Below are 23,404 nucleotides of genomic sequence, written 5' to 3'. Positions count from 1 at the left end.
GTTGGAACTCAACCTTCTACATGCTTGAGCGTCTGTATGAGCAGTATACGGTACTCGATCACTATTTCTTAACACAGGGTACAGCTCAGAAGGAGGACCTGAGGATGGGTGCGGCGCAATGGGACATAGTTAAAAGCCTGACACGCATGCTTCGTCCTTTTGAGTTCTTCACGCCTGCAGTCAGCAAGGAGGACTGTAATTTGGGAAAAGCTATCCCATTGTTGTACATGCTGGAGCACCAACTGAAGGAGGTGTGTTCTGTGTTTGAAAAAGATGAAGAAAACCAAGTCCCTTTTGTTCTGGCTGAGAAATTATTAGAGCACCTACAAGGTGATGAACGTCTTAAAATGATCCACTCAAACCAGCATTACATTTGTGCTACTATTCTGGATCCACGCTACAAAAAGGCGCTGGCAGGCCAAGCATTCTTTCCTTTTGCTGATGAAGATGTTACAAAGTACAAACAGTGGATAGCCTCCTCAGCCAAGAGGTTTGAAAGAGAACGGCAGCAAATTGAAGGAAAAGGCAGTACATCAGCATCAGCAGGCCATCCCCAGTCACAACAATCCACTTCTGCACCTGTGGCTGCGGCACAAGTGACCTCTCAGCCGTTAAAGGGACCGGCAACCGGATCATCTGCACCACCAGACACAACAGTAACATTGGAGGCTGAAGAGGATTGGCTAGCTCGGCTTGGGTTTGGTTCTCAAAAGGTCACAGCAACAGCTAAGCAAAGTGGAGGAACCTTGGAGGAGAACCTTGAGTTGATGGTGAAGGACTATCTGAATGACTCAACAGAGGTCTATGTTAATGCTGACCCATTGGCGTATTGGCATGGGAAAAAAGAATTGTGGCCACAGCTCACCAACCTGGCTTTAAACTACTTGTCTTGCCCACTCGCAAGCGTGTCTTCTGAACGTGTTTTCAGTGCTGCTGTTGGCATTGTAACTTCCAAACGGAGCCGCCTCTCGCCCAAAAATGTGGAGAGGTTAACAATGATCAAGATGAATCAGCACCTCATACCACCAGATTTCAGAGTACGAGAAAGCTCGCCGGATGAAGACGAGGTGGACAGCAACATAGATGAGGGAATTTCTTCTCTGTCAGGTGACACTGAGCTCACCCTGCCTGAATTCGCAGAGTATGATGACGAAGCCTTATTCTCATTCATGGACCGTGATACCGAGCCCTGAAAATGAGACAACAAATCAATAACTTTCTTTTTCGTCCTTATTCACTTTTATTCCTGTGTGTCTGTCTTTCTTTGTTGTGCACAGTTAATATAATTCAAACTTTAATCAGATAATCACAAAAACAAGCCCATCAGCAGAACTGTCTTCACTTGTTTGCTAATTGATTTGAAGGTGCCGCAGTCTGCATTCCTCAGGTTCACAAGTTCAGAAGAACATGCTCCTCTATCCTCCTCCTCCAGACTCCTATTTCCATCAAAGCAGAGGGCTGGTTTACGCCCAATGAAGAAAGACTCAGCACTTGTGGAGGTGTTGTTCTACCTCTTTGCAGGTGAGTTGACGGCTCTGGGGCCATTGCTGGGAAGCTCTAATACCGGATAAAAGTGGTTTGGACCAAATCCGAGGCGGACATTTTTGGGTGTTTTTGCTGACTTGCTTGCCTTTGAGGTGCTCTTTGAGGGGGTTCCGGCTGTTTGTGGGTGAGTTTCGGGGTCTGGGAGCACTGCTGGGGCACTCTAATCTTGATTGCATTTGCTTTTCAGGAAATCCGTGGTGGTAAACCGGACTTATGGCCTAGCTACACAGCGCGTTTGGACCGAAGGCCGAGAAATATTGTAAGTATGAGATTTTGCTTTTGGCCTGTTTGGGGGTGTTATGCTTTTTGGCGGGTGGGTTGGCGGGTCTTGGGGCATTCCTGGGAAGGTCTAATACCGGATAGAAGTGGTTGGGACAAAATCCACGCCGATTTTTTTTGTGGCTATTTCTGACATTTCGCTCAATGTAGCGTTTTTGGGGGCCTGTTTGGGGGGCCTCCTGGTGTTTGTGGGTGGGTTTCGGGGTCTGGGAGCACTGCTGGCTATGGATAATTTACTTTGCAAGAGGTTTGAAGCAAATCCATGGTGGCAGAGGGGAGTTAGGGCCTAGCTGCAGAGCGCGCGCGGAGTGATTTGGGAAATTTGCCAAAAAATGACTAATACCCCATTTTTGTACTTTTGCTCTTTGGCTGTTTGGGGGTCTTCTACTCGTTTTCTCCTGGGTTGACGGCTCTGGGGCCATTGCTGGGAAGCTCTAATACCGGATAAAAGTGGTTTGGACCAAATCCGAGGCGGAAATTTTTTGGTGTTTTTGCTGACTTGCTTGCCTTTGAGGTGCTCTTTGAGGGGGTTCCGGCTGTTTGTGGGTGAGTTTCGGGGTCTGGGAGCACTGCTGGGACACTCTAATCTTGATTGCATTTGCTTTTCAGGAAATCCGTGGTGGTAAACCGGACTTATGGCCTAGCTACACAGCGTGTTTGGACCGAAAGCCGAGAAATATTGTAAGTATGAGAGTTTGCTTTTGGCCTGTTTGGGGGTGTTATGCTTTTTGGCGGGTGGGTTGGCGGGTCTTGGGGCATTCCTGGGAAGGTCTAATACCGGATAGAAGTGGTTGGGACAAAATCCACGCCGATTTTTTTTGTGGCTATTTCTGACATTTTGCTCAATGTAGCGTTTTCGGGGGCCTGTTTGGGGGGTTTCCTGGTGTTTGTGGGTGGGTTTCGGGGTCTGGGAGCACTGCTGGCTATGGATACTTTACTTTGCAAGAGGTTTGAAGCAAATCCATGGTGGCAGAGGGGAGTTAGGGCCTAGCTGCAGAGCGCGCGCGGAGTGATTTGGGAAATTTGCCAAAAAATGACTAAGTCTCCATTTTTGTACTTTTGCTCTTTGGCTGTTTGGGGGTCTTCTACTCGTTTTCTCCTGGGTTTACGGCTCTGGGGCCATTGCTGGGAAGCTCTAATACCGGATAAAAGTGGTTTGGACCAAATTCGAGGCGGAAATTTTTTGGTGTTTTTGCTGACTTGCTTGCCTTTGAGGTGCTCTTTGAGGGGGTTCCGGCTGTTTGTGGGTGAGTTTCGGGGTCTGGGAGCACTGCTGGGACACTCTAATCTTGATTGCATTTGCTTTTCAGGAAATCCGTGGTGGTAAACCGGACTTATGGCCTAGCTACACAGCACGTTTGGACCGAAAGCCGAGAAATATTGTAAGTATGAGAGTTTGCTTTTGGCCTGTTTGGGGGTGTTATGCTTTTTGGCGGGTGGGTTGGCGGGTCTTGGGGCATTCCTGGGAAGGTCTAATACCGGATAGAAGTGGTTGGGACAAAATCCACGCGGAAAAGCCTTTTGGCACTTTTTGTAACTTAGGGCTCGTTAGGGTTAACCCTAGCAGCAGGATTGCATGTGTTTCGGGGTGTTCTAGATTTTTGCAACTGAGTTCTGGGGTCTTAGAGCACTCGTGAGAATGTGTAATTTTGGTTGCAAGTCATTTGAAGAAAATCCATGGTGGGAAAGGGGGGATTTGGCATAGTTAAAGAAAGCCTTTGCCACTATTCTTAACTTAGGGTTCGTTAGGGTTAGCAGTATTTCTATTGCATGTGTTTGGGTGGGGGGTTTTTCGAGTCTTGGAGCGATGCTGGCTATGGATACTTTTGCTTGGTTGCTTGCAAGTGGTTTGAATGCAATCCACGGTGGGTAAGGGGGTATTTGGGCCTACTTTTACTTTCAAAGTACGTTTTGTCACCAGTTTTCTGCTAGGCCTCGTTTTTTGAGATTTGATTGGGGGTCTTCTACATTTTTGCGACTGGCTTTAGTAAGGGTCTGGGTGGGAGCACTGCTGGGAAGATCTAATTTTGTTCTAAAACACAGTTTACAGTACACCTAGCTTGAGGGGAAAGATCCGCTACATTAATTTGCCCATACTTATTTATCCTTCAAAAGGTGACTCAGACAGAGTAGGCACTTTAAAAAATATTGTACTGTGTACTAGGAAAATCAAAGTGTGACTTTTTGCACTCCACGGCCTACATACCTTATATTTATTTATCAGTGGTGTTGTAATATTATATCACTTCCTGTTTTTTGTTGAATAATTACAGGCCGGGTTTCAGTCTGTGCAATGGGGAAAAAAGGATAGAGTCAGGCTTCACATTAGCGAGCCGCAATTCAGCATCCGCCAGGCAGGCAGTGGACATGGTGTCTTCTGGTCACCAACATTGATGGACGAAGCGTCAGATGGAATGGAGGAGTGCCGCTAATAAGAGGAATTTTTTTCTGCATGCAACTTACTTACCAAATTCAACAGGACAACTACAACAACATACAGATACAGTATCCATTGTATTTTTCTATGACTGTGACTGCATTTCTTGGATCTCTCTCTGCTTCTAAATTGATCCCTTAACACATCACTTAGTCCACTCCACTATCACATCTGCACCACACATAGTCATTTGTAAGTGCTCCTACGTAATTCGCAAGTCGCAGCACGCCCCAGCCCGTAGAGGACTGGGATGGCCCCAATGATGAAGCATGTCACCAAGGGGCAACCCTGGTGAGTGAGGGGACACCTAGAAAAAGAGCAATTTCTCCGTTTCTATCTACTATACCTTCCAGACCAACCCCATTGAGTGTTGTGAATGGATTTATAGTGACCAGCAAGGCTCTCAGGTATCAGGCAACAGAGACCTTATGTTGAATATAGTTATCAATAATTCCACACACGCCCTGTACTGTCACATTCTTTCTTCCACAGTTGTCGAAAGTACTACTTACTTTTCACTGACATGCATGCAGTAGTGCATGCACTTTCAAAGATTGATGGATAGGTTTGTACCCAAAGATTAGTTTATGTTCAATTGTATGTCCATGCTGTGCTTTTTTTACAGGGTGTCTTCTGGTGAACAACATCGATGGACGAAGCGTCAGCTGCAATGGAGTAGTGCCGCTAATAAGAGGAATTTTTTTCTGCATGCAACTTACTTACCAATTTCAACAGGACAACTACAACAACATACAGATACAGTATCCATTGTTTCTTTCTATGACTGTGACTGCATTTCTTGGATCTCTCTCTGCTTCTAAATTGATCCTTTAACACATCACTTAGTCCACTCCACTATCACATCTGCACCACACATAGTCATTTGTAAGTGCTCCTACGCAATTCGCAAGTCGCAGCATGCCCCAGCCCGTAGAGCACTGGGATGGCCCCAATGATGAAGCATGTCACCAAGGGGCAACCGTGGTGAGTGAGGGGACACCTAGAAAAAGAGCAATTTCTCCTTTTCTATCTACTATACCTTCCAGACCAACCCCATTGAGTGTTGTGAATGGATTTATAGTGACCAGCAAGGCTCTCAGGTATCTGGCAACAGAGACCTTATCTTGAATATAGTTATCAATATTTCCACACACGCCCTGTACTGTCGCATTCTTTCTTCCACAGTTGTCGAAAGTACTACTTACTTTTCACTGACATGCATGCAGTAGTGCATGCACTTTCAAAGATTGATGGATAGGTTTGTACCCAAAGATTTGTTTATGTTCACAATTGTTTGTCCATGCTGTGCTATTTTTTCTTGTCTCCCAAAACCTTTCCCAAAAACCCCCGTACCCATCCATTTTTCAAACCCTAACCCTCTTCCCCCGGGCTGTGTGGTTTTGATTGATGTGTGACTAAATTACAGCAATAAATCCACACACTTGCTGGGGAGGATAAGGTGATACCAACAGGCTGGTGAAGAAATCCGAGGATATATTCTTACTCTGCTTGACAAAGACCCATGGCTAATGTCAAAGAACTTCAACCGAATTAGTAGTTATACTTTACCATTTGTTAGGCTACAATGTGGCACTGTTCTAGTGTACTGTCACCTGCTATATTCTCTATTGTACCGTTGTATTGCTCAGGAGGACAAACCAGATTTCATTTTCTTTTTTTTCATAGGCATGCAACTGCCACTGTGTCACACCACTAGTACCACCGCTATGAGGAAATTTTATCCGCCCAGGATTGCCAACCTTATTCGCTGTTTCCCGTGGAGCCAGCCCTGGGCCTAGCCCTACTTGCAAACAGAAATTACAGGTAAGATAGGCGTTTGGTTGGAGGTAGTATAATGGAGTATTAGGAGAGACGAGAGATTGACGGTAGTACTACTAAAGTCCTAGGACTATTCAGGAAAACAAACTTACTGTTAAACCCCCACCCACCAGACTCAAAAGCAGTAAAAAACAGGTATGGTCAGATAAAGTTTCAAAAAGTATATTTTTATAGCCCTAACAAAATAATCTCCCGCAAGACCCTCCCTAACCCCAACGATTGTCCTTCAAAAGTCCCCAAAAAACCCAACTCCCAATTCCCACCCCCGTAAAGTCTCTAAAAAAGGGGCAAGGGACACTATGGCAGGGTGCTGTTGGCTTTAGCAGCCAGGGCATCATGCTCCTTGCGGAGGGTGGCATGTTCGAAGCGGAGGCCCTCCACCAAGTTCTTATAGTTCAGGACCTCCTGCTCCAGGTAGGACAGTCTGAGGGCTAAGCGGCGCCGGTGTGCCTTGCAAATCCTGTGGGGGGCAGCTGCTGTCTTTGCTGCTCGGCGGTGGCGTTTGGCTTTGGTAGCCCGGCTCCGTACCGCTGGAGCACTGCGCTGGCTGGCAGCCCGCATGGAGGAGGATGCAGCTGTCCCTGTGGACGTTGTTGTTGTACCAGACTGCGTCTCCTCCTCCTCCAGGGCCACCAGCCGCAGATATTCAGCGACAGTGGCATCCAGCCTCCGTTGCCAGGCCATTCGAGCCAGCTCCTTCCTCCTTGATGGTCTCTTGGATTTGGAAGGAGCAACTACATGAAGAAAGAAAGACATAGTCTGTAACCAATGCTCCTTAAGATTAACACAAAATGATTGAGCAGAAAGTTGTCACAGTACAAGTAGCAAATTGAAAGCACAGTACATAACTATTGAGGACAGTATCTATGTAACCTCCGACTTCTTCATCCTTGCTCTAACATTAGTGGGAGTTTAAGGAACAAATTCTACAAGCACTATGGACTTCCATTACAGTCGACTATGACAGTACACCAGTCTTATTCTTCTTCTTCTCTCTTGTTTAGGAAAATTGGTACGTTATCTTATGCAAGCCGGCATAATGCCAGCGCAGTGAACTTGCACCCGAGAAAAACAGACGCACACCATGGTGAGTGAGACAGACTTGCGTTACTGTACCGGTCCAGTACATGCAGGTGGTGAAGCTCTTACTTTTCTATTACGGGTGGCACTGAGAATACTCTGTTAAAAGGGCTACTGCTTAATTAATTTAGCTTTCACCCTACAGTGCAAATGAGTATTAGAAAAGGAAAATAAAGAAGCTAAATAATCTGATTATCTATCACTTCACATGGGATGTATTTGATGACATATGGGATGACTTTAGGTGCTTTGCTTATTATTGAGTGAACAGTGATACCCCCACACATGAATGACGTACTACTACTAAACTAAAGTTATTAAGAGAGGTAGGGAGTGTCCACCGTAATAACCGGATATATGCTGTGCTTGCAGTTGCAATACAAACTACTGCTACTATTCATGGTAGTATTTGGACAAAATTACAACTTCTTTTCCTTGCCTTTCCTACACTGGAATGGACGTGCGGGTGCGGTGTTACATGCTCTTCAAAGTAACACTTAGTTCATCCAGTGACCGTCTACTCTCTCTAGATATACATATGCTATCGAAGAGTCAGATAGTACCATGAATGATCCAGGCATCCATCCATTCAAAGTATATGCACACATACAGTTTCTGTTTCACCCACCCAGGCTGTTCTCCTTCCACCCATCCTTGCTTCATCATTCACCCAGCCATGCACCATACCATATTCTTTCCTTCCCAGCCACCTCGGGACCAAGCAAACACATATCATTCTTCTTTGCCAGTCATCATTACATTTCTCGTCCTTCCACACTTACTTACACCCTTCTTTCGCTTTTCGTTCATCCCTTCCATCAAGTTCACCTCAGATCTGATTGGGATTCTTCTCGCCAAAAACTTCACAGCTAAGTCGAAGTACATTTAGAGGAGGCTACTACCTGGTTTATTTATAATACACCCGTGCAGAAAGCACACTCTGCAGTCTTCAATCTCAAATGAGTAAGGAATGTATAGCTTACCTCTGCCCGCCACCACCGTGTCATCCCCCACAGATTTGTCAGGCACTTCCACCGCCTCCTCCCCAGAGTTGTCCTCGTCCAATGCCACCACCACCTCGACTCTGGCCCCGCCTCCAGATGTTCCACCTACAAAGTACATTTAATAATGTTAGAATACACCACTCACTACTATATAATATTTGGTCTAGGAGGAAGAAAGAAATGTGAAAAAAACAGTATACAATTTAATAATTTGTGACTGTCTACTCTAAAGTAAAAATGTCCCTTTTTCCAGGGAAGGCTCTTGTCTTGCAGCACTTTTTGGTACAACTGATGAATGCTTGCTTTTTATTTTTAACACGCACCACTTTTTCTCCTAACAGACAGAAGCTTGACTTCTAAGAACACGAGCAGGATCAAGTTCAAACCAGGTGAGAGCTCGGCTCGACCACAAGAAATGTGTCCAATTAATCGTCAGCACTAAGCAATTTTCCATTTCCAGGTAAACGTTTACTTTTATGACAAACTTGATTTTAATAAATGTGTTTACTTTTAATAAAGCTTTTAAACTTAAATAGACTCTGTGGTTTTCGGTCCTCCAGACTAGAGTGGATGAGCTAAAGGTTTTGGAATTTTTGCAAGCATAAGTCCGTGCCTCTGCCATCGGTGACTTTGGGAGCTAAATGACTCTGCCACACTATCTAGTCAGTAAGGAGATTGGGGGTTCAACTACAAAGTCTGTTATCACTGAGGTATGTGGAAAGTCTAACAGCACCTATTATAATTGATAAGCTAAGCAATGCATTATTTAGTGTCCATAGTTCTGTTTGTGCAGATTTGTCCCTGCAACAGTAGTAGAATGGATTGTCCTCCTATCCAAACCAAAAGTAAAGTAGTATCTTATTCTTTCTTGGTGGTCATTCACCTTTTTATTGTTGGCAATTGTCAAAGCATAAACATTTAGAATACTTGAAAAGACATTATGGACAATCCCAGAGGACTGCACTCAGTGCATAGAGCTATTGCTGACTAGAATGGGAGTCCAATGGAAATGCCAAATGTGCAATCTTAGTTAGCTACACAGACAGACTAATAAGAATATTCTAGTAATACCACACGGAGTCATAGTCGAGGCAGGATAAGAATTTAGATCCTGTCTACAAGAAGATCAAAGACGATTTAGAAAAAATCGAATGAGGAACGCTAGGAAAAAATAAGTACTCTATATTAAAATTAAAACTTACTGGGGCCAGCAAAGGAGCCCTCGCCTGCCCGGTCCTGGCCTGCATCGTCAACAGCACCCTCCTCCTCCTCCTCCTGTGTCCTCCTCTTGCCCCTGGGGGAAGCTGATGTACAACATGAAAGAAAGAAAAACAGAAAACATGGATGATATTTGTCAACCCAATCAAACATTTCAAAAGAACTAACAAAATATTTTTGCGAAATAGCAAATAGACAACTACTCCACGGGATATATTATTGACCAATCTCATGTGGTCGACTACGTTATTACTTTAGTATTGCTTGATTTGCGGACCGTCGAATTGGAAATTACCTTATGTAACTCACTAAACAAAGTACTAAAAAGGTTTGCCTAGGATTGGCAGGCAGCAGTCCGCAGCACGCGAAGTGACAGCCAAAGTCCATCGTGATTGAAGATCAGCGACAACACTAAAGTTTCCTACTACATTAACCAGTCATTAAAATACTCAAACTATCAATCCACCACCACTATTTCTTCTTATCGCCATGTGTACAAAGGAAGGACTGGACTTGAGTCTGTAGGGGCTGATTTAGAAGCCCCTTGCGGCTCTTTTGCTCCATTGTTGCGTGACTTTTGTGACGCAGCAGCAGCACAAAAGAGGCACAATGGTGCGGCGTATATTAACAACGTGACGCATATGGGAGATGCATCACGTTGTAAAGCCCTGCGCCAATAGGGGGCGTTCCGGCGCAAGGGAGGGCGTTCCTGCGCAGGAACGCATCCTAAAAGTGGCTGAGGGAAATCTACAAGATTTCAATCAGTCACTTTGAGGACAATGATGCGTGACTCAAACCCTGCGCCTGCTTGAAGCAGACGTATGGCTTGACGCAGCATTGGGGAGATAGGGCACCCCAGAGCATTGATGGAGCTGCACCATCGTTGCGACGCAACTCCAGCAATGCGCCGCCTTTACGGCACAGATGCATAACGCTTTGGTGACGTTTTGGGCCCATGGTGCGCCGCATTGTAAATACGGCGCACCATGGGTGATGGTGGCGTGACGCACAATTACTGGCGCATCCCTGCTACTTTACAGGGATGCGCCGGTAATTAAAAATCTGAACCTTAGTGTGTAGCATTACACAGTTCTTTAAACTACACTCATACATAATTTCACAGGCCAATGAAATGAACACAAAATCTAAAACAAATAAGCATAGTAGCAACACTACTGAGAAGAAGGAGAGCAGTGTACCTGAAATGCACAGAAGATTTTGAAATATAATTTACCTACAATGTAATGAGCAGCATTATTGCTCTTGGTAAAAAACAAAAATTTGCAATATAATAACACAGCAGGAGAAAACAGAGTAGTAAAGAAATAGCTACTACTACTCACCAAGCCCGGGGATCTCAAGGCCAAGGAGGTCGAGCAGATCTCGCTCACGGGTCAGGACATCCGTCCAGCGGTGGGTGGCCTGGTTGTAGGTGCGCCAGACCCGAGAGTGGTGGTAAATGGCCTGGCACACCTTCTCCCACCGCTTCCGGCGCTCCCGGATCCCGTACCCAGCACTGATCTTGCCGCCTCCCATGATGGTCCTGGGGAGGTGGCGCTGAACATAAAAAATGAGTTGGCCCACCTCCTCCGGGCTAAAGATCTCCCTGGGTACGACCTCCTCCTCCCTCAAACGCCCGCACGGGAGCCGGACACGGGGTGCGGGACCCTTACCCTTCTTGGGATGCTTCCCGGCTCCCTTCACCATGGTCTGGGCGGAAAGGAATAAAGAAAATAGAATAGGGAAGAGAAGAAAAGAAAAGAGTTTAAAAAAGTAGTTTAAAATTAACCAAAAGTAGCAGTAAACACAAAAATATAGGGCTAGAAAATAGAGGGATAGATAATAAGCAAAATAGATTAAAAAAAACTTCAAACAAGCAAAGGATGGCAGAGATTTAGAGAGGATACAAAGACCATGCCCAGAACCATAGCAATGAATGAGAAACAAGATGGCCGCGCCCGTTCACGACCGCGCGGGTAAGTTCGCGCGAGATTTTCCTCGCGAACACTCGCGAAACTGTACTGGCGAGCCGCACACTTTGCGAGATTACACTTCGCGCCCGGAAACGGAAATACGTCAGGCAAACAAGATGGCCGCGCCCTTGAACGACCGCGAGGGTAACTTCGCGCCTTGCGCTACGAGCGGCTCGCGAAAACGCACAAAACCTTGCGAACTAACATACCGCAAAAAAACAAATCGCATATTCGCACGAATTCGCGGCTTCCGAATCCGATCTCGCGAGTGTTCGCGCCCCGCAAATCCCGCGAAATTGCAGTAAAACGAGTTTTGCAAAACTGAAAGCACTCGGCAGGTGCAAGAGTTCAAACTCATCATTAGTAACAATTCCCTGTAGTGCTTCCTGACTGGGGCCCCTCCAGAGTTCAGTTGCTAGTTGCAACAATTGTATGACCCTGCTCTGACCCTCACAGCAGGCTCATAGAATAGCTACAAGTAGGCCACAAAGGTCCTGAAAAAAAAAATGCACTGCAACAGAAAGCAAATTACAGATAAGGAAGCAGGTGCCAGACTGGAATTTTAAAACAGTGACACATTAATAAACTAACCCCAAATTAATTCATGTCAGTTGAAGCAGGGCTGGTGTGCTTGCTTTTCCCCCCCATAATCTACAGTGATGATGAACCAGAGGGTGGCATTGATGTAACAGAGGGTGGCAGTGGTGAAACAGAGGGTGCTGGGAACCTGTGATGATGAACCAGACGTAGAAACAACATAATCGCGACCGTTGCGAGCCGAAATGTAAGTTCGCAATTGCGAACTGGTACAAAACCCTCGCGAACTGGCAGAAATCCTTGCGAACACAAAAAAAAATCCGCAAATTCACGAGAATTCGCGGATTTTGCGGATTGCGAGTTCGCAAATCCGCAAAATTCGCGAACGCGAGATTCGCAAAATTCGCCCATACTTAGTGGTAGGTATTAATCATTTTCTTATTGTGTATTGAATTAATAAACAGCTGTTGTCCGAATCCCTAACTTCGACTGACAGTGTAATCATGTGCAGACTGTCATAAGTGCTGGTGCTGACAATCAAGTGCTGGTGCCGAGCACCGGAAACCACTGGCTCAAATTAAGCACTGCTGTGAACTGAGTTGCCTCTATGTGTCAGGGAGAGTTCAGGTTGTGGGTAGGGCTCGTTTGTGCCTGCCGGTGGGCCATAAAAGTATTTAAACTGCATGTTAATCCAACCCCTGGCCCCTCTGCAGAGCTCAGAGCCCAATGGTCACTTGTGGCAAATGTAATTGTGATTCGTTGTGAGTGTGTGAAGGAGGTACATAGCTGTCCAAATACTGAAAGGGCAAAAGCAAAAGAAAAGGAAGTGGGTAGAGGAGAATGGGTGTGTGTATGGAGACGGTGAAAGTAAGGAGATGCAAGGAAGTACATGGAGGAGAGAATGAAGAGAGATGCTAAGGAGGAAAGTGTTGTGGTGGGATTTGAGAATAAAGATTTCAAAATGATGTTGGGAGAAAAAAGGCTGTCTAACTTTCAATACTGAGCAACGTGTTGTGAAGGAAAGAACAGAAGTGATTGACTCTGAAGACCACTACGCCTTCCACAGACCTAGGTAATGTTTATACTGTTCAGGTGTTGCGCAATGGGAAGCCCATAATCTTAGAATACATGTTTCAAGCCACACTCTTATTCACTTATGGCAGGCCTCTTAAAAAGGATAAAGGATTCCTAGGCACGCTTATTAGGCCACCCCTCTTTGAGACTCAACACGTTAAAGGCCTGCCTAACACCTATCTATTGTGTTAGCAATAAACCCAAACTTTTGTCACTTTTTGACAGGCCAAGACGTGTTACTGCCCTAAAAGAAACCGGTTGGCTTTGCCTATGCTTGCTAGAACAGGCAGTTTTCTTACAACCAGGCAGACAGGGTGTCAGTTCACTGTAGTTACCCAATTGCTAACATTTCCCTACCAATCCACCATAGTCAGTATATCCAGAGACCCTAAACTTTTCAGCAATTTAACCTGAACTTGGATCTCAAGAAAGTTCTCCAAAGATTAGGGCACATTTCAAATTATGGTCAAAAGCACATGTTGCTCTTTTTAATTAATCGCGAAACGATGTGCTAATTTCCAAAATCCAGGCTTGATTATTCTAAAGCTGTCTCTCAAGAAAAGATAAGGCACACATTGTTTTATCGGCTGTAAATGTGCCCTGAATAGAGGAATTAAAAATGAACGTTGAAGAGATGCAATGGCTGCCTTATATTCTTAGTGTGATATGGACATTTATAATGCGCTTCATGCCACGCTCGCGCAGCTTCAAGAACACGCAGTGTTCTGCTGTCAAGAACAATGTAAAAGCGAGCCCTCGGTGTCTGCAAGAGAAAAGACTCGCATAACAAAGCATTGAAGGCTGCTTGCTGAGGTTCTGCAATGTAATATAAGCTCCACAATACAATATAACTATGTGGGAATTATTTCAGATCTCAACAAATGCTGTCTTACACCAGCGAGAAATGCAACTGCAGACATCTGCTTTTACCGTGAGTCATGACCTTTTCCACACACGTATTGTTCTGTAATTTCACTCCTGTTGCCCTTTCAAAAGTCACTGATGAAAACAATGAGGGCACCATGATGGATGTAAAAATTAAAAACTAAAGCATGGAACCTTGATTGTTGTATTAACCTCAAATACAGAAGAGCAAGCTAGTAACGGCTGTCTTCATACCTTTGGAAGATGAAAGCAAGTAGGGAAGACAGTTCTATAAAGGTCATACATAGATTACATCAGAATTAAATCAAACCACATCCGTGAATATCACTCACCCAGTACAACTAGGCTTGTTCTGTAGAATCTGATTACATATTGCAATTGCTTCGTGAGGAAAAAACGACAGTATACATTTCTAATATGAAGAGAATATACATGTGCGTTATTAACAGTACAGTTTATCATAGAAACGTTTTGACAAGATAGGATTCATGACTGTCTATGATTTAAATCCACTGAACGAAACATAAAGGTGCCATGTAAAGTAAGACGATCTAATATATAAAACAAAGATTTACTTAGACCAGAGTACACCTGAGTGATCAACAATGCGATTCCACTACGAGGAAATTAATTATAATTATTATAAAGTCTAGATGCATTAGCCCATCAATGCTGACTGTTAGACCTGTCAGCCTTAGGGTGGGCTTCCCCTAAACCATTCGCCTTTACCCTCCTATTTTTCTTAATTTGTTTATGTTGGCCTTAGGACTCTGTACACTTTACCACAGCTAACCAGTGCTAAAGTTCTTGTGCTCACTCCCTAAACATGGTAAAATTGGCGTACACCTTATTGGCATATTTAATTTACTAATAAGTCCCTAGTAAAGTTGCATACCATATACACAGGGCCTGTTAATTAATTAATATTTGTGGGCCTGCAGCACTTATTGTGCCACCCACTTAAACAGCCCCTTAAAACATGCCCTAAGTCTGCCATTGCAGCCTGCTAATTCGACGTGGCAAAATAACTCCCTCGTAAAGCATTAAACTACCCTTTATTGCATATAAGTCGCCCATAAGGTAGACCCCAGATAGCCATAGGGCAGGGTGCATTGTGATTGAAAGGTTGGACATAGACGTTTAAGTTTCACATGTCCTGTTAGTGAAAAACTCCTAAATTCATTTTACATTAAACAAGTGCTAACTTTTTATTGAGAACAGGCAAACATTTAATGTTTAGTATCTGATATTATGTAATTAAACATCCTCATTATTAGTAAAGTCTGATTTTGAATTACAATTTTGAAAACACCACTTTTAGAAAGTTGACATCTTCCTGCCCTAGATATTTGATGCATGCAGCCTGTTCCTGGCTCATGTGACTGGGTGTAGTTGGCAGGTGGACTTTGTTTATTTCTCGTAGATGGCCACACAATAGAAGGATTAGGTGTGCATGAATGAGCCATAATTGGCAGGATGGGGTTGGAGCTGTGCACAGCCCCACTTGCAACTAAATAGGCTGCGCTCAGCCTTCATACATAGGGTTTGTCACCACTGCATTGATCATGCTGCCATCTTGGAGCCAGGGGAGGCAGGAAACTTGAAGCATCTCAAAGAGAATTCTCTAGAAACTTCTCCTCCTTAAAAGAAGGCACCATGTGTAAAAATTGGACCCCGGACCCACTCTTCAGTTTACTTTTTGGACCTGTGGAAGGACTCTCAGAGGACTGTTTGCTGCTGTAGCCTGCGGTATGCTGCTCATAGAACTGCTTTGCTGCACCTGAAAGGACTTCTCTGCTGCTTGAAGCCTGCCTTAAACCCTCAGAGGCCTGTCATACTTCTTGAGCCCTGTTTCACTGCCAAACCCAAGACTACCAGAGTGGCTCCAAGGGCTAGTCTTCTAATCAGAACCTCAGGAGCAGAAAAGGCTCCAGACATTTTGAAACTGCACCTGGACCCAGCCTAAATGAATCTTAACCCCCTAAGTGGTGTCTCTCTAGTCCTGGACTCTTGCTTGTGATGTTAAAGGTACCCAGATAGCCAAACATCCAAATCTTGGGTCTTAGAAATATTTGAGCTAAAAACTTCTTTGAGAACTGAGAGGAGACCGAGACCAACCTGTTCATCTATCGACTCAGGGTTTATCGACATTGGCCTGATTTTGCAGCTGCTCCTGCTACGTTCTTCTCCATAGCAGCAAATCCTGTTCAGAAGTCCTTCCTAACCTGCCTTGTGGAACTCTTGTCAGCTACAGCTTCCAGCTTCGTTCCGCTGGAGATTTTTGACTCCCAAAAAATAGATTACATCTGAATGTAGAAATCTTCACTGCGACTGTCCAGCAGCACCCTGATTAGGATGCCGCCAACTTGGGCACTGCCTGCAGCCTTTGCCCACTGAACTTTACCTTCTTAAACAACTTTTTACAGAAATTTCTTTTAAAGTATGAAGGTGAACACTGACCAGGGCAAATCCACTTTTTGTATTGGGCTCAAGCTCCATCGTTGTGAGACATATTTTACGACTTTGACCCAATCTCGCGTGACTAGATATCCGCAGTTGGTGCTTTGATCTTTTAACGCAAATTTTTACCTTGCACTTCAAAAATGCAGAACTAGGATTCTACTGATTGAATTTTTGCTGTTTTAGTGTCAAATATTTTCTTAATTTGTACTCCATTTTACAAAATTGGTGTGGTATTTTTCTTGTGTTTTGTCTTCAGTTTATTACTGTTTGTGTGCTGCATAAATACTTTACACATTGTCTCTAAGTGGAGCTGACTGCGTTTGTGACAAGCTACCTGAGGGTTAAGCACAGGTTAATTTAGTGTCTTTTGTGGTTACCCCTGTCAGGTATTGTGGCTATTGCTTGAGCAGGGTTAACACCCCACTCAACCAGCAACACAATTTCTCACACTGTATAATAATATGGAACTGTCAAAATACTCTTGTAGTACTCTTTTAGGATACTGTTACATGCCTTTGTGAGTCAGAGCCCAAACATCAAAATGGGAATACAATGAATGTGAAAAGATTTGTCACAATCATATACAATTAGTACAAGTAGAAAACAAAATGTCTTCCTTGTCATTTTACTAGTAGAGAGGTGGGAGTTTTCAGGCTGATTTACAAAAGCATGTAGGAAATTCAAAAAGAGTTCTTCTACTTGCCTTTATTATAGAACCCCAGTGAGAGCTAGAGAGTGAGTGTGTGGTGTGATCGTGTGAGTTCAGGTTCTGGGTACAGCAAACTTATAATATAAATATCATTCATCCGAAGAAAACAAGGAGTTCCTACCTAATTAGGCCAATGGGATCTGTTTATTTGCAAGCTTGCAAAATGGTTGCCACTTCTTCAGACAGCATTCAAATAAAACATTTCTGAGCTTCCAGCACAACTTAAGAGGGGGATTCTCTCTGCTGCACATGCCTCGATTTCTTCGAAGCTTGCATTATTCTAAGAATTACAATTTAATGGTAACTACTAGAGCCTTGGGGCAATAGAAAAAAACAATTTATAGACCATTTATTTTAACTTTGTTTTTAAGCTGTTGTTTTCCTATCATGTTTGTTTTCCAAGCACAATATAGATGTTGAAATGTGTTTTTTTTAGCTATGTTATGTGTATTTGTACTGTGCGCATCATCCCAAAGGTTAGCCTTGTGCTTTGAGAAGGACTGAACTGGTGGCTCTGGTGCAAGCAGAGGGCTGTTCCAGGCTTTAGGAGCCAGGTAAGAGATGACACAGATGGAAACTCTGGTCTTTCAGGTGCCGGCAACGAAGGGTAGTAAGAGGCTTGCTGAGTGGAGGTGTCATGTCATTTTGTGGAAGCTGATTTGGATGTTTGGGTAAATAGGATCTTGGTTGTGCAGTGCTTTTTATGTGTGTGTGAGGATTTTAAAGAGGGTGCATTTGTGAAAGGGGAGCCACTGGAGGTCTTTGATGGAAGTGGAAAAGGGTGTTTCCTGAGGAGCTTGAGGATGTGGAGGAGGCCATTGTGTTAACCTAACGGGTTATTGAGATTTGATTGTTGACAAGATGGGTATGATAACTATTTTCTTTTGTTTAATTATTTTTATTGAATTATTGAGTCTACACTGTACCTGACAAAAGGAGCGCTCTTAGTCCATACATATCAGCTGTGAAAGTCCATATGCAGTCTAACATCAAAGCAACCAATCAAACAGAAGTCAATCAAGAGAAATTCAACAGTCTGCCCTACTGCTTGAGATCACATTAAGTATCCCTCCACTCCCTCTGCCTATGTGATACAGTAGAGTGTACATCCAAATTTAGAGAGAGATGGAAGGAAGTGGGCTAAAATATGCAAACTAAAAGAATAGTGTAGAAAAAAGAAAGAGGTGAGCGACAGTCACAAGTGATAGTTGCCTTCCCTCCTGCCTCAGTGACTGTCCAGACAGTATGTCAGCTGTCACCTTAACTTCAATCTAGTTGACTCCAATTCCTAGGGTCCACCTCTGCTCACAGGTCCAAAGTGTCCTCCCACTGCAGTCAATATTGACTGTCCCTTTCCACATTTATATTACACACTGCCCCACTTCGTCATTCCTTGGACCTCCGATTGTGTTGCCCTTCTCCCGATGAGGTCCACAATGAGGATCTGGAGGTCACTGCTAACACTTGTAGAGGCAGCTGGGGGGTTCACGCCCTATGGGATGCAGTCTATGGGTCGACATGATGTAGAAACATACCCTATGCATTTTCAAATTTCTGCAAATGGTCTTGTAACCTATTGATACTTCCCTCAAAAGGTGGGCAATTTGGGTGATTTAGTAAAGGGAAAGAGACTGGTAGCATGCAATGTACGTCAAATGTCTACCCAGAAGTTGCAGAGTCTAGTGCATGACCATAATATGTGATAGAGGTCACATCTGTTTGGACGCATCTCCAGCACCTGTAGTCCAGTAAGGGTTTAGCTGGTTTTAGTCTGCAGGGTGACCAGTACCAATTATTTAGTGTCTTAAATTACATAAATTACAATCCAGCTCTCTAACTGCATGGTTGTGTGTGTCCAGGAGCTTCCTCAAGTCCTTGTCCTCATATTGTACTCCTAACAGGTCTTGCCAGTATGTCTGGGTTGCAGACAGGGTGGTGTACGAGTATAAATGATTGATAGGAAACTGATAAAGGTTTGTGACAATGTCTTGCTCTTTCTCCCACTTCAACAAGTAATTATGGACCAGGAATTCCCACCATATCTATACCTGGGTCAGCCCTATTGTGCCCTTAAGGCAATGTCAGAGTTGCCAGTATGGCAATCCTTGGGATGCAAGGGAGGGTGATTTACTTACAAAGCGTCTGGAAAGTCTTAATAGTCCCATCATCATATGCATCACAACTCATTCGAATCTCACATCAATCCCAGATTGACCATTTGATTGGGTGATGACCTACACAAATGCCGATATTGGACCACAATGGTGGAGTGAACTGTGTACACCAATTAGTCTGTGGGCTTCTTTTTATGTTGTCCACATTGCCATCAAAAGCCGCGGCTAACCTCGCAAGCCTAACAGCTTCAATCCATTGAAAATAGATAAGCTGGGGGGCACTCCCACCAGCGTGCTCTCGATGTGGACCCACTCTGGACGCTCATCTCTATCCACCATCAAGTATTGCAACTGCGAGATGTGGTGCACTGTGGAGAACATGTGCATATATGGTAGGCGAAGTCCTGACTTTTGTCTCTGCATGTAACTACAATGGTTTGAGTCATGGTTTTCTCCCTGCCCATACAAAGTTTTTCATCATTTCCAAAGTAGGGGCTAGATGCGTGAGTTAAACTGGGGAGTCATGACCCTTTTCACGATCTTCACCCGTCCACAGAGTTAAACCAGTAGGGCCAACCTGTAGTACTTAAGATTTTGGAACCGTGTTATAAACATCGTCGTACCATGACGATTTTTGTATCAGCAGACCGGTAATGACTGAGATACTATGCACAAGCATTTCCGTCATGTTCGAGTGACAAAATCACCCCGAAATCGGAGTTTCTGTCTTGAACCCTCGGGTTCCATTTTGTGAGCGGCAGCCATTTTGTGATTGCCCTCACCTAGCCTATATGACTGAAGCCGAGATCGAGTCAGAAGGACTCGTATACCTTCGCTGACTCCTTTGTGACCTGGGCGAGCTGAGTCCACTGCCTGAAGCCAAACCTGTTCGACCAGTTAATTTCCCAGTGGCCGAATGAGATTAGCATCCAGGTGCGCATGTCGTAAACCTCTTTCATCACATACAAACTGTGTCTAATCTCACACACACCTGTCTCTGCTTCTTTCTTTATGACTTGCTTTACGATGAGGAGGTGCCCGTTTTTATTAGGGGTCTGTCAATATCTGATGGAAAATACTGGACCTTGCCGGATAGTTAATTGTGGGCTGAACAAACTGAAATATGGGCTTGTCATCATGACTCTGCTTTTTCTTTGTAGTAGAAATATGTGAATGGTCAACTGTAAAATAAGGAATGTTTGCCTAAAGCATAATATTCTGTATAAAAGAAGAAGGCTGGCTTTGTAGTTTTGAGCAGTCTCCTGAGAATATACACGTTGTTGTACTTCTAGGATTTCTGTTACTGGCTGCAGCTAATAAATACGATCCTTGACTTCACCTAGAAGACTCTGTGTTTCTGTAGTCCAAAACAGGAGAACTCGAAGTCTTCAGGTGTTGTACCCTGGCACCGCTGGGTTCTTAAAACCCGGTACTTCAGTTGGCGCCCAACGTGGGGCGATTTCAGCGGTACCGGTCCAAGCCAGAGGTTCGTGAGGAGCTTCGTGTGAAAATTCTGGAGGAAGGCCGCCACTTCATCGACCCCTGTATGTCGACGTGGTCCGAAAGTCTTTGCTGCGAGGTTCCCCGCTTTCCGACGGCTACGAAGGACTGCTGCCCTGACTATCGCCCTGTTTTGGACCCTTGATGATTGGTAGAGCAAAACGATAGAAGAGTCTTCTGGTGACGTCATCGATATCTTCAGTTAAGTATGAGTGGAGCGTCTCCCAGTCCTTAGTTTGATTTTTAGTTTTGGTATCCTTTTTGGATCACTTTGATTTGGAATTTGCAAATCCCAAAGCCGAAGGACTCGTGTATTCGCGAGACTATCGTATTCGATAATCCTTTGAAGTTTGAAGCTAGACTAGAGAGCGTAGATGCCTGGTCTTAGCAGACTTGGAAATATGTTTTGTTTTGGCTGTAATAAGGACTCCCGATTGGAGGACTCGTGTCCGGTTGCTCCGATTGGAACTCCAACGTATGAACTCTATGTGAAGCATGGCGTAGGCCCTATCGCATATAATGAAGTATGGATCCGATACACCAGGAAAGATGGTGTTTTAAAATGGCCTCAATATGGTAGCTTTGATACAGAGATTTTGGATAATTTAGAGGTTAAACTTTTTAAGACGAAAGCCCGGCCGGCAATGTTTGACTCTTTTCGCATATGGCGCACAGAAGCCAAACAGAGAGAAATTAATTTAGCGAAGAAAAATAAACGAGAACGAGGTATGTCTATGGTACAAGCTGCAGTTGCGTTTAGAGATAATGAGGAAGAGCAAGAAAACGAACAAATGCTAAGGGTGAAGAAGTTAGCGGTAGACAGATGCTACCCAGTGTTGCCGCGTAAAAAACAGGAAGGAAGGGAAGATCTTGAGAAAGATCCTTTAATATCACATCTTTTGACTTCACCACCCTCTTATGCACAAAGTGCTACGGCACCACCGCCACCAGTTGTGATTGCACGACCCCCAGTTGTTGTGCCACCTGTGATTCCACAACAGCCAGCTCCTTTTTCGTTGGCTATTCTTCCTTTGGCGCAGCCTCCCCAGGGGCCGCCACTTTTGTCTCCTTCTTCGTCTGTTACTTCTACGCCTGGTCCTAATGTTTCCTCCATTCCGACTTTGCCTTCTTCTTCTGCTACTGTTCCGTCTTCTCTTATTCTTTCACCTTCTCCTTCTGTTAGACAACGAATGACTACTGCAGTTACTGGTTTCTTTTCTCCTTTGTTGGGACAGATGGGTATGTCCCCTGTTATTGAGCGTAGACAGTCACGTAGTCAGTTGCTAAATATAGAGGAGTGTGCGATTTTGGACCAAATGGCGCGTAAATGGATTACGTACGATATGCGGTATGATCTTGAGGGTGTTATGCATGTCTTCCTTCAATGGGAAGCACCGAAGCAGCGGTACGTTTTCGATACTATGTGTCCTTTCCTTGTTGAGAAATGGGAAAAGGGAGTAGGACAAGCTCCTGACAAGTTGTATGGTATACGTTCCGAGTTTGCGAAGGGAACGATTGTGAGTCCATCTGATGTTGAGAAAGCGATTGCGATGTTGTTGTCATTTAGGAAAGCGTCTCCTTCTCGACAATTGTTTGAGTCTGATTCTTCAGTTGGGAGAAAGGCACGACAATATCCGATGAGAGAAGTTCCTCCGGTGTGGAAGGAGGAAGTTGCTGCTGGTCCAGGTAATGTTCCGCCAGCTGTACCGGCTCATTTTCAGCGTGTTTGGGTACATGTTCCGTGGAAACGTGCTGAAGTTTTAGCTACTAAGCAGTCTTTGCCTGATCCACGCAAAAATCCAGCAGGATATTATAAAGAGCTGACTCAAACTGTGAGTTTGTGTATTATGAATTTGGCGGACATCGACATGTTGTTTGGTAATGTTGTTCCACAACCTATTTGGAGTAAGATTCGTCATACGGATCATGCGGATGAATTAGGTGATACATGGGTTAATCTTAGGGACGCCGACACTAGACAAGTAGGCAGTGCTAAGCCTGAGGATTTGAGTACTGAACTTCCTGAGAAAATTATTGCATATATGAAGACTTTAATGCCCGAGTTGCATGTCAATTGGGACAAGTTGTCTGCATGTAAGCAGAAGAAAGACGAAACAGTGTCTGACTTTTTCACGAGGTTCGAAGAGACCTTTGTAGATCATAGTGGTCAGGATATGGCTACAGAAGGTGGTCAGAGATTGTTTGTTGACAAATTTGTACATAATTTGCTTCCTGAATTGTGCAATAAGTTGAAGGATTCTGAAAGCGCTTGGGCTGTTTCTACGTCAGCCCAAATTTTGGCTACTGCCCAGTACTATGAAAATAGGCGCAAAGATGAGTTAGAGAAAGTGGATAAGAAGACTAAGGAATTGAAGACTAAAGTTCTTCTACAGCTAGCTTATCCACCACGTATTACTAGTCAGCGCGATTATCAGCAACCTCAACAGTATTCGAGAAACTCGCAAAGAAACGAGTCTTCTCAACAGTGTTCTACGTATGGGCCTAATCAGTGTGCATATATTGGAAAGAAGAGGGTCATTACAAGAATAGTTGTCCGGTTCTGTTACAACGCACGAATGGTGCTTCTGGTGTGAGAGGTAGAGGTGCTCAACAAGTGTTTAGAGGTAGAGGTCGCGGACAGAACGTACGTCCTTTGCCTCCGCAGAACTCGATGAATAGTTTTGATCAACAGCAAAGTTCGTCCGGTAGGTCAACACAGTACTATGTGGATGATTACTATGTTGAAG

Source organism: Lissotriton vulgaris, chromosome 3_2, assembly GCF_964263255.1.
Source record: "Lissotriton vulgaris chromosome 3_2, aLisVul1.2, whole genome shotgun sequence".
Lineage (NCBI taxonomy): Eukaryota > Metazoa > Chordata > Amphibia > Caudata > Salamandridae > Lissotriton > Lissotriton vulgaris.
Note: the sequence above shows the minus strand (reverse complement) of the source record.